The sequence below is a fragment of the Castor canadensis genome, chromosome 5 (assembly GCF_047511655.1).
Source record: "Castor canadensis chromosome 5, mCasCan1.hap1v2, whole genome shotgun sequence".
Classification (NCBI taxonomy): domain Eukaryota; kingdom Metazoa; phylum Chordata; class Mammalia; order Rodentia; family Castoridae; genus Castor; species Castor canadensis.
Genome location: NC_133390.1, coordinates 98982311 through 98994076, shown reverse-complemented (window position 1 = coordinate 98994076; position 11766 = coordinate 98982311).

Here is an 11766-nt window from a genome sequence, read left to right as displayed (position 1 = left end):
CCCAACTTCTTTCCCTTAAGATGGAGTTTTGTGAACTTGCTCAGGCTGGCCTGGAACTGTGATCCTCCCAAACTCAGCCTTCCGTGTAGTTTGGAATGACAGGCTTGTGCCACTGTACCTAGCTATTGGTTGAGATAGGGTCCTGTGAAGTTTTTGTCCCCACTGGCCTGGAAGCACCATCCTCCCAATCTCAGCCTCCCAAGTAGCTAGGATTACAGGCATGAGCCTCTGACACCTGGTTCTGAATGAACCTTTTCTAACATGTTATCCATAAGGCAAATCATATTTTTGCACTTTGGCAACACAACAACGCTTCAGTACTACTGTTTAGGACCATTTTAAATAATAAATATACCAGCAAAAGTGAAAAAACATGGTATTAAATAGACAAAAAGACACTTAAAGTAAGAGATCTGGAACCAGAAGACCCCAGGTGAGAATGTGTGTATTGGGAAAGTCATTGTGTGCTGCTCTGCACAAGGCCTCAAAAGCAATGCAGAAATTTTAGGCAAATTTCTAAGTATGGAATCCAAGAATATAAAATCCACAAAAATAATGAAGTTCCAACATATATGTATTCTACAGAATATTGGATTTATTGCTCAAGAAGTGCCAGAATTTGAGTAATATTTTAAATACCCACTCTCTCTGCAGGTAAGTAATTCTTAATTATTGTGTAGTAGCTAAGTCAGCTTTTATTCTGTTACAGCAATATTTTGGATCTTTGTTCATTCATTCAGTAATACGAACTTTATTAGGCACAGCCATGAATAAAAATCATTTTGTAATCTTATACTATCAAATAGTGTGGTCAGTCCTGTGGCAGGATTTCCCAAATATGTTAAAAGTCCCTTAATTTTCCCCCTCCAGCTACCCTCTGTTCTTTGCCCCCTGAGGCTGTCCTGAATGGACCACAGGAGTGGACTCCTATGCCCCCTGACTTCTGAGTGGATTTGGCTCAGGGATGTTCTAGCCAGAGATCTGATGATGATCATGGGGTTTTCTTGCCCCCCTTTGCTGCCTCCACAGTCCAAAGTCACCATTTCTCCCAAATTTCCTTTTCCCACTGAGTTGCTATGCCTGTACTCTTTCTGGTCAAGGGTAATGTTAATTACGCTACTAGCATGGCATTTCTGCATTACATTTCTTCCACTACATGTCCCCATTCCTACACTTTTGTATAGTATTGATTGTCAAAGTATCATCTGTTCCTGTTTGGAACCAACAAACCACAGGGAAACAAAGGAGGAATTTATCTCGCCAGATCCTTGTCATCAAACATTAGGAAGGAACATATAACCTTACAAAGCATGCCCTAAGAGTTTTGATAACTGGAATCCTATTCTACTGGATATCTATGCAGATAACTGCACAAGGAAATGAATTTACATCTGCCTTGCAGGCCCTTAAAACAGTGTCTGCAGCACACGTTTGGAAGTTTTTGAGCAGGTCCAAGTGCACTTACTCCACATTTCAAACTGAGCCCCAAGACCCTCTGAGACTTTAATGATAGAGCTTTTCCACTTAACCGTAAAATTGCAACATGAGTACATCTCTTCTCAGGTTGTAGTTTTAGGATTGTGGGGAAGGCCTGTGATCTCTTAGCATGACAGAAAGGGCGGGTGGGCGCCATTTGCCTAGAATCAAATCATCACATTCGAGTCTCATTCATTTCAACTTCTTTGTGCCATGGACCTTAGATTAATGTTTTTAAATGCAAAAAATGAAATGTGTGAGATTACAAAAGAAAACAATTCCACAGACTTATAACCTATCAGAATATATTAAATTCTGATAGAGCAATATATGTGTCTAGAATCTAAGAGCTGCCATGACACTGAAGTAGCATAAACAACATTACTGATATCTCTACACCAATTGAGAAGTGATAGGGAAATACCTGATTTCTAATAGTGACAAAGTATGACTTTTATTACTACAGCTATAGCTGAGGATTGTTGTCTGCACTTATAACTGAAGAAAAAAACTACATTTCAAAATCCTTTTTCCCATCCATGTTCACATACTGTTTAACTTCCATCCTTAAACCACTTAGAGTCTATGGACTACAGGTTCACAATCTCTTACCTAACTAATTAGATCCACCAACATTTCAAAGAGGACTATAACACTATACTCAAAAGCCAATAACACTTAATTTACATAATTTAATATTTAATACCCACATCTCATGCCTACTTCATTAGCACAAATCAGCAAGCTATGCATGCTTTGTAAGGTTTTGTTTAAAATATCTTCTAGATAGAAGGGGAAGACTTTCGTAAAAACTTTTAAATGGGAGACGCAGGGCAGGATCTTACCCAGAGGGAAATTATTTCTGTCACTCAGCAACATTTGTGAAGCAATTACTATGTGCCAAGCATTGTGCAACCACAGAACCCAAAGAGCTAGTTCAGTGAGAGACACAAGTACTCATGCAAACAGTTGCAACAGAGTGTTGTGTTAAAAGCATTGATTACATGCTTCCTCGATCCCATAAATAAGTGCTCAGCCTAGACTGGTACGGTCCAGAAAGGCATTCTGTAGAAGTCTCATGATGTGGAAGGATGAGTTGATGTTGGCCAGGAAAGAATAGAGCCAATGTAGCAAAATGTGCAAAATAAGAACATATGAGCCTGGCATGTTCCTGGAACTAAAAATAGTTCAGGTGCAGCTGGAAAAGAGGAGTGTGGTGAACAAGACAGTGGCAGGTCAACACCTAGAATTCCTTCCTTTGGAAAACACTCCTTCTGTAGCTGTCCTCATACGTTCTTGACTGGCCTCAAGAAAGAGTGCCAGTTCAAGCCAGGCCAATCCAAGTCCTCCCACAAGTCTGAAGTCCTAAGGACCACATAGGCCTAAAGATGCCAGCAGCTAGGTTGCTGTCACATGAACAGAGCCAGTCTAGAAACAAAGCTGACAAAAAAAGAGAACCAAGGGATGGATCAGGAGGATAAGGCCATCAATGCCATGACCTAACGCCACCTTTGAATTTCTAAATCTAGCCCTGCTGAAGGCCACTCTGGGCTTTTCAGTTCCAGGAGCCAACAAATTCCTCACTTTCACTTATGGTATTTTCAGTGACATTTCCGGTGTTAGGTTAGGAATGAGCGATGACTGACTAGCACACACAAAAATAAGTAGAACAGTGACACTGAAATACCTTTGGAGGGTATTGACTCAAAGCAGGAAAGTGACACTCAGATGTGCATCTTAGGCTACACCAACCAGATGGAGCGTGGTGGGCTGGTCTTGTTTTATTTTTTGTGATTGTAGTCCTCCTGCCTCAGTCTCAGTCTGATCATTAAGTCCCCTGAATATTTCCAATCATTTTTAGTTTTATGCATTCTAACCACAATTCCCCTCTTGTTTTTTCTTTATTTCAGAAAAACCAGAAAATGCTTATAAGCAAAAATAAAACCGAGCTCTGTCCTCCAGAGACAACCACCAATGGTATCCAATAACCTCCACTGTGTGGCACATGGACGTGCGTGTTCACTGAGGTGGGAAGACAGATTAAATAGGCTCACAACACAGGAACCTCACTCTTCGAATATTCAGAAGTTGGTGATCTGGAAAAAGAACATTATGCATAAAGCCAAAGACTAACTTTTTCCAGAAGAACAAACCATTGGCCAGCTAATACTTTTATATTATATTTCTGCTCTATAACTTCAAGCTCTGAAACAGGAGCTTAAATTAACCTTGGACTAAGCATATGACAAATCTATGGTGCAGACTATGCGTTTCCCATTACAAAGTGCTCAATGATCTACACAGGGGATTGGAAGAGAGGATTTCATGATTAACTTGTATCTTCCCTTTTGCAATTATGGCATATCACACTGTAAAGAAAACATAAAGCTCAGTAACAAGCAAATTCATCTACAGCTGAGGACGAGAGCAATAAGTACAGAAACGGTCTGCACTGATATAGTCTGGGCGCTGTCTGCTGGATGTCATGGCTGAAAAGAGCTGTGGGATGTTACAAAAAGCCAGGCAGACTGCCTCTCCATCCCTGCTCTCTAGTGGTAAATTCTCTGCAACTTTTGCAAAATTGAAATTTTGATTCTTAAAAACTTTTTTCTCATTGGCTTTTTTGGAGGGTGGCACTGGGGTTTGAACTCAGGGCTTCATGCTAGCCAGGCAGGAACTTTACCTCTTGAACCATGGCCCCAGCCCTATATTTTCTTCTAACCTCACCCTCCATACCACCCCCAACTCAGTCTTCTTCCAAAAGACTGATGCAAACGTGACTTAAAGTACATATGCAAAAGCCGGGTGTGGAGGTTCATGCCTATAGTTCCAGCTACTTAGGAGACTGAGGCAGAAGGATCACCTGAGTCCAGGAGTTCAAGGCCAGCCTGGGTAACAGAACAAGACTTTGATTCAAAAATACACACACACAAACTCACATACGCTCTGAAGATGTCTAGTGCTTCCCTCAGCTTCCAACCAAAGCTGTCAAATAGCCCTGGGGAGGAACGGGGAGTTTTTGTTTTAAGGGTTCCATCAATGCCAGACCACAGGTATATGCAGCTAATTTCCTGATTGAAGAAACCATCTCCCAGCAAGTCAGTGCACAATTTCAGCCCTTCACCACCTCACCTTCTTATTCCACGCCATACCCAAGGGATGGCATGATCAGTAGGGACAATGAGATGCCATTGAGAGCCCCAGTGTAAACCACAGTGCTTTTTTCTCTGCAGCACTCAGTAGGCAACTCATCCTGAAGCTGGGAGATGTGACCCCATCCGTCCTTTCTTCATTCAGCCAATGTGTATTGGCAGTGATCTAAACAATGAAAACACAACCTCGAGGAGCCCCTAGTCCCTACCTCCACACAGCCCACAGTCCAGGGAAGACCCAGGTCCTGTACTCTGCCACAGAGGGACATGAAGCAGGGAGAGATCATCCTCTATCCCCATGGCTGTCACCCCTGCCCCTGAACGCTGGCAGCCTCTGAGCTTAAATAAGCCCAGTGCAACTCAGAACCCTGCAGGTGCTAGAGACACGGCCTCTGAGAGACAGCGTGAGGGAGGAGTGGGTGGACATATAGCCACATCTGCTATGGCGTCTCTTCCCCATGTGATAGGAAGGCCTTTCTGGAGTGAGCAAACCCAATGAAATAGAACTGTTACTTATTGGAGTGGCCAGGAAAGGGACACAATAACTCCTTGGCCTTCTTTATTTTAGAGGCAGTCAGCACAGAGTCCTAACATCCGGGACAGTATCAACTAAGTATTCCATTTATGTCTTAAATACCTTGTGTTTATCACAGTGAAAGTTAAGCCAGTGTAAAATAAAATTATAATTTCAGGATACTTATTTTATTTACTCTCTCTCCACCTGCCACATTGCAAAGAGGAAGCAACATAAGACATTGTTCCGTGTAGTCAAGAACAAGTCTGTTTCTTTCCTGTTGGCTTTTTTTTTTTTTTTTTGGGTGGGACTGAGGTTTGAACTCAGGGTTTTGCACTTGCAAAACAGGTGCTCTATCATCTGAGCCACACCTCCAGTTCATTTTGCTCTGGTTATTTTGGAGATGGAGGTCTCACAGACTATTTGCCAGGGCTGGCCTCCCAAGTAGCTAGGGTTACAAGTCTGAGCCGCTGGTACCCACTGGCTCTTCGCTCTTGCTACAACATGCAATTGTGGGAATTGTTTTTATTTCTGATATATTTGTGCTGTAAAGCTCACGCCCTCCTGCAGTAACACTGCTTCTCCCTGCAGATTAAGGCAGCCAGAGACCAGAGGGTGTTTGGCTTCAATGTCATGTGCAACTAACTTCCTGTTATTTTCTAATGTTTGGCACCTAGCATGGCGTAATTGGGTAATTACCTAAGAAATATTAATGTTTGTGTGGTGCTGATTTTGTTTCATTAAAACATTTGCAGAAGTTCAAACATATAGAAGCGCTAATTGATTTTGTTTCCATTGTAATTGTTTTTGGGTACAACACACGCACAGCTAATTTTTTTAAATAAACTTTAAAAAATTAGAGGTGGAGATTGGGAGGATTGTGAGTGGCTCAAAGCCACCCCAAGCAAAAAGTGAGTGACACCCCTATTTCAACCAACAAACCAGGTATGGTGGTGAGTACTTGTAATCCCAGCTATGCAAAAGGTGTAAGTAGGAGGATCGTGGTCTGAGGCCAGTTCCAGGTGAAAAACATGAGACCCTATATGAAAAATAACTAAAGCAAAGAAAGGACTGGGACATGGCTCAAGTGATAGAAACCTGCCTAGCAAGTGTGAGGCCCTGAGTTCAAAACCCAGTACCACCACCACCACCCAAAAAAAAAAAAAAAGTGTAACATACCTAAAAACATGTGCACAGATAATAATTGTAAAGTCAGTGAAAAAAAACCACAGTAACCATCGGTCAGACCCAGAAGCCCCCATATCCTTCCCAGACTCCCACTGTCCCCTTGCTACCATGCCCATTTTTGCCACCAAGGGTTAGATTTGCCTGTATTGAACTGCACTGTAAATTAATCATATTAAGAACTTTTTTGTATATTTTTGGTTTTGCAGGGCTGAGGCCTGGACCCAAGTCCTCATGCATGCGAGGCAGGCATTCTATTTCCGAGCTATATTCCCAGCCCTTCTCTTGCATACTTTTGAACAGTGTGACTTTCAGCATTGTGAGACCCGTAGTGTGTATGGCAGCAGTTCCTTCATGATCTTGGGACCGATGACTAATCGGTCTCTGGATGGCCGTGAGGGTCCCCACAGACTGGGGCTCCCAGTTCACCTACATTTCCTACCCGCCTCATCTACAGGGGATTCTCAAGGCCACTGTTGTCCAGGAGGGTATACCTTGCCTAGAAAAATAACTTCCGTCGTTAGCCATCGTCCCTCCTTCACTGTAGGTTCAACCAACCTGCTGAGCGCCTTTCCTGTTTGGGTCCTTGTGCCATGTTGATGTGTCAGGGAAAACAGTCCCAGCCATGGAGCAGCTCATAGCAAAAAGTAGTAGAAGACTGGTTCACAGATGACACAATCCAAGGACGTAACCTAAGTAGAAACAGGAAGAAAGATACAAGGTGCTTTGGGAATTTTGAAGTCACAGAAAATCACCCTCATTTGAGGAAGGAACCAGAAAAAGGCTTTGAGATAGCGTTGAACCTTGAAGGACCAGGCAATCAACAGGATGATCTGAGAGCAATTCCAGGCCAAAGCATATCCTGAGAAGAAACGAATAGAGTTGGGTGCAGTCATACACCCCTGTAATCCCAAAAGCTATCGAGAAGCTGAGACAGGAGGATCATGAGTGTGAGGCCAAACAATAGAATTAGGACACTTGTGGCTTAACCATAGGGGATGCTGGGGACTGAATCTAGTAAGCCAGGCGAGAATCATACTGCAAGTACCTTAAATGTCACAGTAAGGAAGAAGTTTACTCCAGTGCTGTTTCCACTGGTTTTTAAAACATGTTCAGAACTCCCCTTTCCAACAACTCACTTCTGTCCACCCTGCTTCTCTCTTAAGTGTCTTTCTCCCTTCACTGCTAGTCCCTTTTAAGAATTCTTCTTGTCACTATAATTAACCCCTGGCATGCAGGCTTCTCTACCCAGTGTTCTGCTGAAGTCACTGTACATCTCAGAGTTCTTGATTGCAACAAACTGACCCAGTTCCGGCAAGAGGAAACAGAACTGGGACTTACTGGGAAGGATGTTGAATGACTCCCAAGACTGAAGAAGAGGTTGGAAAAGTAAGCTTTGAAATTGGGAAGGAAGGGAGAAACATGGCGCTGTGAGGGCGGTGTGCACTGAGTCCTCCCAGCACCCTGCCCGGCTGGACCTGAGCCTTTCACAGTCAAGGTCTCCAGCGGGAGCATCCTTCCGGCTGAGCTGAGTCATGGCTCTGCCTCATCTGGAGTCAGGAAGAACTGTGTGTCCGATTCTCAGATTTTTAGTGAGGTAAGGTCCCCCAAATCGAAAGGCTTCAGAGCAAGTCCAAACTCTCCAGCCTCCAAGCCAAGCAGCCTCTTTCTTGCCTCCACCCCACTTTCTCCATTGTCCTATTGTCCCTCCCCAACAGCCACCAAATCCCTTACCTCCCACCCTCTTAAAGTCTCTTCTTCCCCCAGCTTCTGGGAAATGGCTTTCTGCTGCTTCTTTCCTTTGTCCTTCTCTATTTGCTTCTTAGTGTTGGGGCTCTCCAATACCTCCGTTGGTCTGTGCTCATTTTTTACACTACCTCGGGTGACTACAGTCCTGTCCTTGGTTTCAAATGGGACCTTAAATCTTCATGAGCCTAAGTTCCATGGTGCCTCAATATCAGCCTGTCCCAAACAGAACTTTAGTCTCCATCTCTGAAGTCACAAAGACCTTCTAGAAAGTCAGTCATCTTCAGTTACTATGTACATCAGTCACCAAATTCTAGCCATTCTCCCTCAAAATGATCCCTTTCGTTGCTGAAGTTTTTAAAGTCTCTTGGCTCTGCATTCTGCTTCCTGGTAAGCTCAAGCCTTTGCAGGCTCAGGAGGAGGGTGGTGGCAGGGGCACTGAAGTGGGGTAGATGTGGGGAGACTGAGGAAAAGGAGGCTAAGGTGGGTGGTGTATGCAGGACAGAGTTGAAAACAATTCCAGATTTCTGGCCTGAGCAAGCAAATAAGCCAACAGAAAACTGTGGGCTCTAGAAAGGGATCTAGTTTTGAAATCTAGAGCCAAAAAGTGTTCCATTTTGAACATGTTGTATTTGAAATGAGACATCCAGGTGGAAATTTCCAGAAAGTCATTGACACAATAATGTACAGTTGAGGGGAAAGGAGACAATTAGAGCCAACAGTGTTGGAGTGACAGATGAAACGTCAGCTGATGGATAAAAATTAGGAAACTGGTTGAGATTAACAGCCAGGAGATAGAGAGAGAGGACCAGTAAGCCAAGAGTGGATCCTGGAACCCCGCCATTTTCTTGTGGACACAGAGCCAAGGAAGGCAGACTCACTGGGAGGCTACAAGTGAACAGTGGGGTTGGTGCAGCAGCCAGCGCCTTGACCTTGACAGTTTTGCAGGTGTCACCTGAATAGCACACTGAGAAAACTCCAGGGATCACAGGTACATTTTGGCACAGCAGGGGGTGGCAATGGGAAATCACAGGCCACAGTGAACCAGGGTGCGTTCAGAAAGGTGGATACCAGGGAAATTTTCGGAGGCAAAGTGAGGAGGATTACAGTTATGTGATTTTCAGTTTAATAATAATTTGCAATTTATATAAAGTATTTGGACACAATGATCCTTGGCCACAGGGATGGAACAATGTGTGTTAGCACTCAGAGACCGGCTCCTGGACAGACGCCATGGCTGAAGTTTTCTTTGTGCCAGGCTGTGGTTGTGGCCGGTTCTTGTTGCCAGGCATACAAGCAAGCATCTGAGGTTCCCTCGAAGCCTCCTGCCATTATTGTCATTTTTGTTGTCATGAGAGCTGGACACAGCAGTTTCATTTTGATTCTGACAACTGTCACAGAGGTCAGTGTAGTGCTGGCAGGAGCATTTCACAAAGCTGGGAAGAGTCAGACAAGACTCGGTCAGACAAGAGTCAGGCCAAGGACAACTGGACAGGAAGTGGCCAGGTGTGAATGCTGGCTGTCACAACGCTGGCTGAGAAGAGAAAGAAGGAATGGGGCTCAGCTGAGGGAGAGCAGGACAGCGGCCTTTCTCTCAAAGATAGGAGAATTTGAATTTGTTCAGAGTGAGATGGAGAGCATGCGTGCATGAAAGAGAGGGAGGCCTGAGGGAGAAACTGGAGACACAGGAAGGAGATGGAGTGGGTTTGACCAGTGGACCTTGTCAGAAGATACAAGAGGGAACCTAGAGTTCTATTCACTGATGTCTCCATTGCAAGGATCTTTAAAAGCATTTTCTTTTTTCTTTCTCTTTTTTAAGTTTAATGTTTCTATGTATTCACATGCTTCAAAAATTATAAAAGGTGGAAAATCTCCCTTTTGGCTGGGTACAGTGGCTCATGTCTATATCTCAGTTGCTTGGAAGGTGGAGATTGTGATTCAAGGTCAGCCTGGGCAAAAAGTTAGCAAGATCCCATCTCTACCAAACAGCCAGGCTCAGTGGTACACATCTGTAATCCCAGCTGTATGGAAGACATAGGGAAGAGGATCATAGTCCAAGGCTGGTCTGGGCAAAAACACAAGATCCTATCTGAAAAATAGCCTAACACAAAAAGGGCTGGGAGCATGGCTCAAGTAATAGAGTGCTTGCCTAACAAGTGTGAGACCCTGAGTTCAAATCCCAGTACTACCAAAAAAATCTCCTTTCTCTCCTGTCTGCCTAAGTTTTTCCTCTCATTTTAGCCTCCCATAGGCATTCTTCTAGAGTTTCTTTATGCATGTATAATAAAGTAGAAATACAGGTGCTTATTTTCACTGAATCCCTTTCCCACTCCCTGCTACCTTTTTTAAAACCCAAGAGCACATATCATGCCCTCTGTGCTGAATATCACGTTTGTCACTGTATGTTTCCCTGCCTATAATCTGGTTCAACTGCCTGCTCACTATCGTAATTTCCAGGCATTTCATCATTTAAGAGCAGTAGGCTGGACAATAATTGGTTGGAACTATTAGCCAGTTCTGGTCTTTTGTAGATTCCAAATTGGCTGTAAGAAGGACAGCAATGCAAACCAGCGTCATGAGAAGGCAGGAAGCAACCTCATTCTGCAGCGAGTGCCTGGTTGAGGGGTGGTGTGGGGAAAGTGTGAAGAAGTGTGTCTTCGGGCAGAAAATGGGCAGGGCTACAAAGCTGAGAGTGTCAGGAACTTGGGAACCTGGAGGACCAGGGTGGGAGAAGAAAATGTCCCCATCAGCCAAGGGCCACTGCGAGGTAGACCACGGGATCTGCAGCAGAGATGTCAAACGTCTTAAATGTCTCTCTCCCACTCTCAGGACTGCCTTGAAATAGAACAAACAAAAGCATCAGCTGCCTATGTGGAAATGTTTGGGTGGGGAAAGATTTACTTGAATTGAATTTGGGGCTCTGAATAAGTTTAAAGGATGAAGTATTCATTTTAGTCTTTGTAACAATAATACCCACCATTCAGGGCTTTCAAAAAAACCAGCCTTGACCTCAGATTTGGAGATGAATTTTTAGATGAAATCCTAAAAGTGCAAGCCATGAAAGAAAAAAACTGGTAAGGTGGACCTCATTTATAGGAAAAACTTCTGCTCTGTCAAAAGACACTGTTAATAACATGAAAACACAAACCACAGACTGGGAGAAAATATTCCCAGAGCACCATCTGATAAAGGACTTGTATCCAAAATATGCAAAGGACCCTAAAACTAGAAGAAAAGAAAAAAAGAAAACTAGTAAGAAAAGAAAAAACCCAATTTAAAAATGGGCAAAATGCAGACACCTCAGCAAAGAAGACATACAGACGTGGCAAAAAAAAAAAAAAAGCATAGGAAAAGATGGTGCCTGCCTTGTCATTAACTAAATTCTCCCAAACTAATGAACCAATAAAGAAATGGGCAGGTGAACTAAACACAACTTTCTCAAAAGAAGAAATTCAAATGGCCAGAAAACACATGAAAAATGCTCACCATCTCTAGCAATAAAGGAAATGCAAATTAAAACCACGCTAAGATTCCACCTCACCCCTGTTAGAATAGCCATCATCAGCAACACCACCAACAACAGGTGTTGGCGAGGATGCGGGGAAAAAGGAACCCTCTTACACTGTTGGTGGGAATGTAGACTAGTACAACCACTCTGGAAAAAAATTTGGAGGCTACTTAAAAAGCTAACTC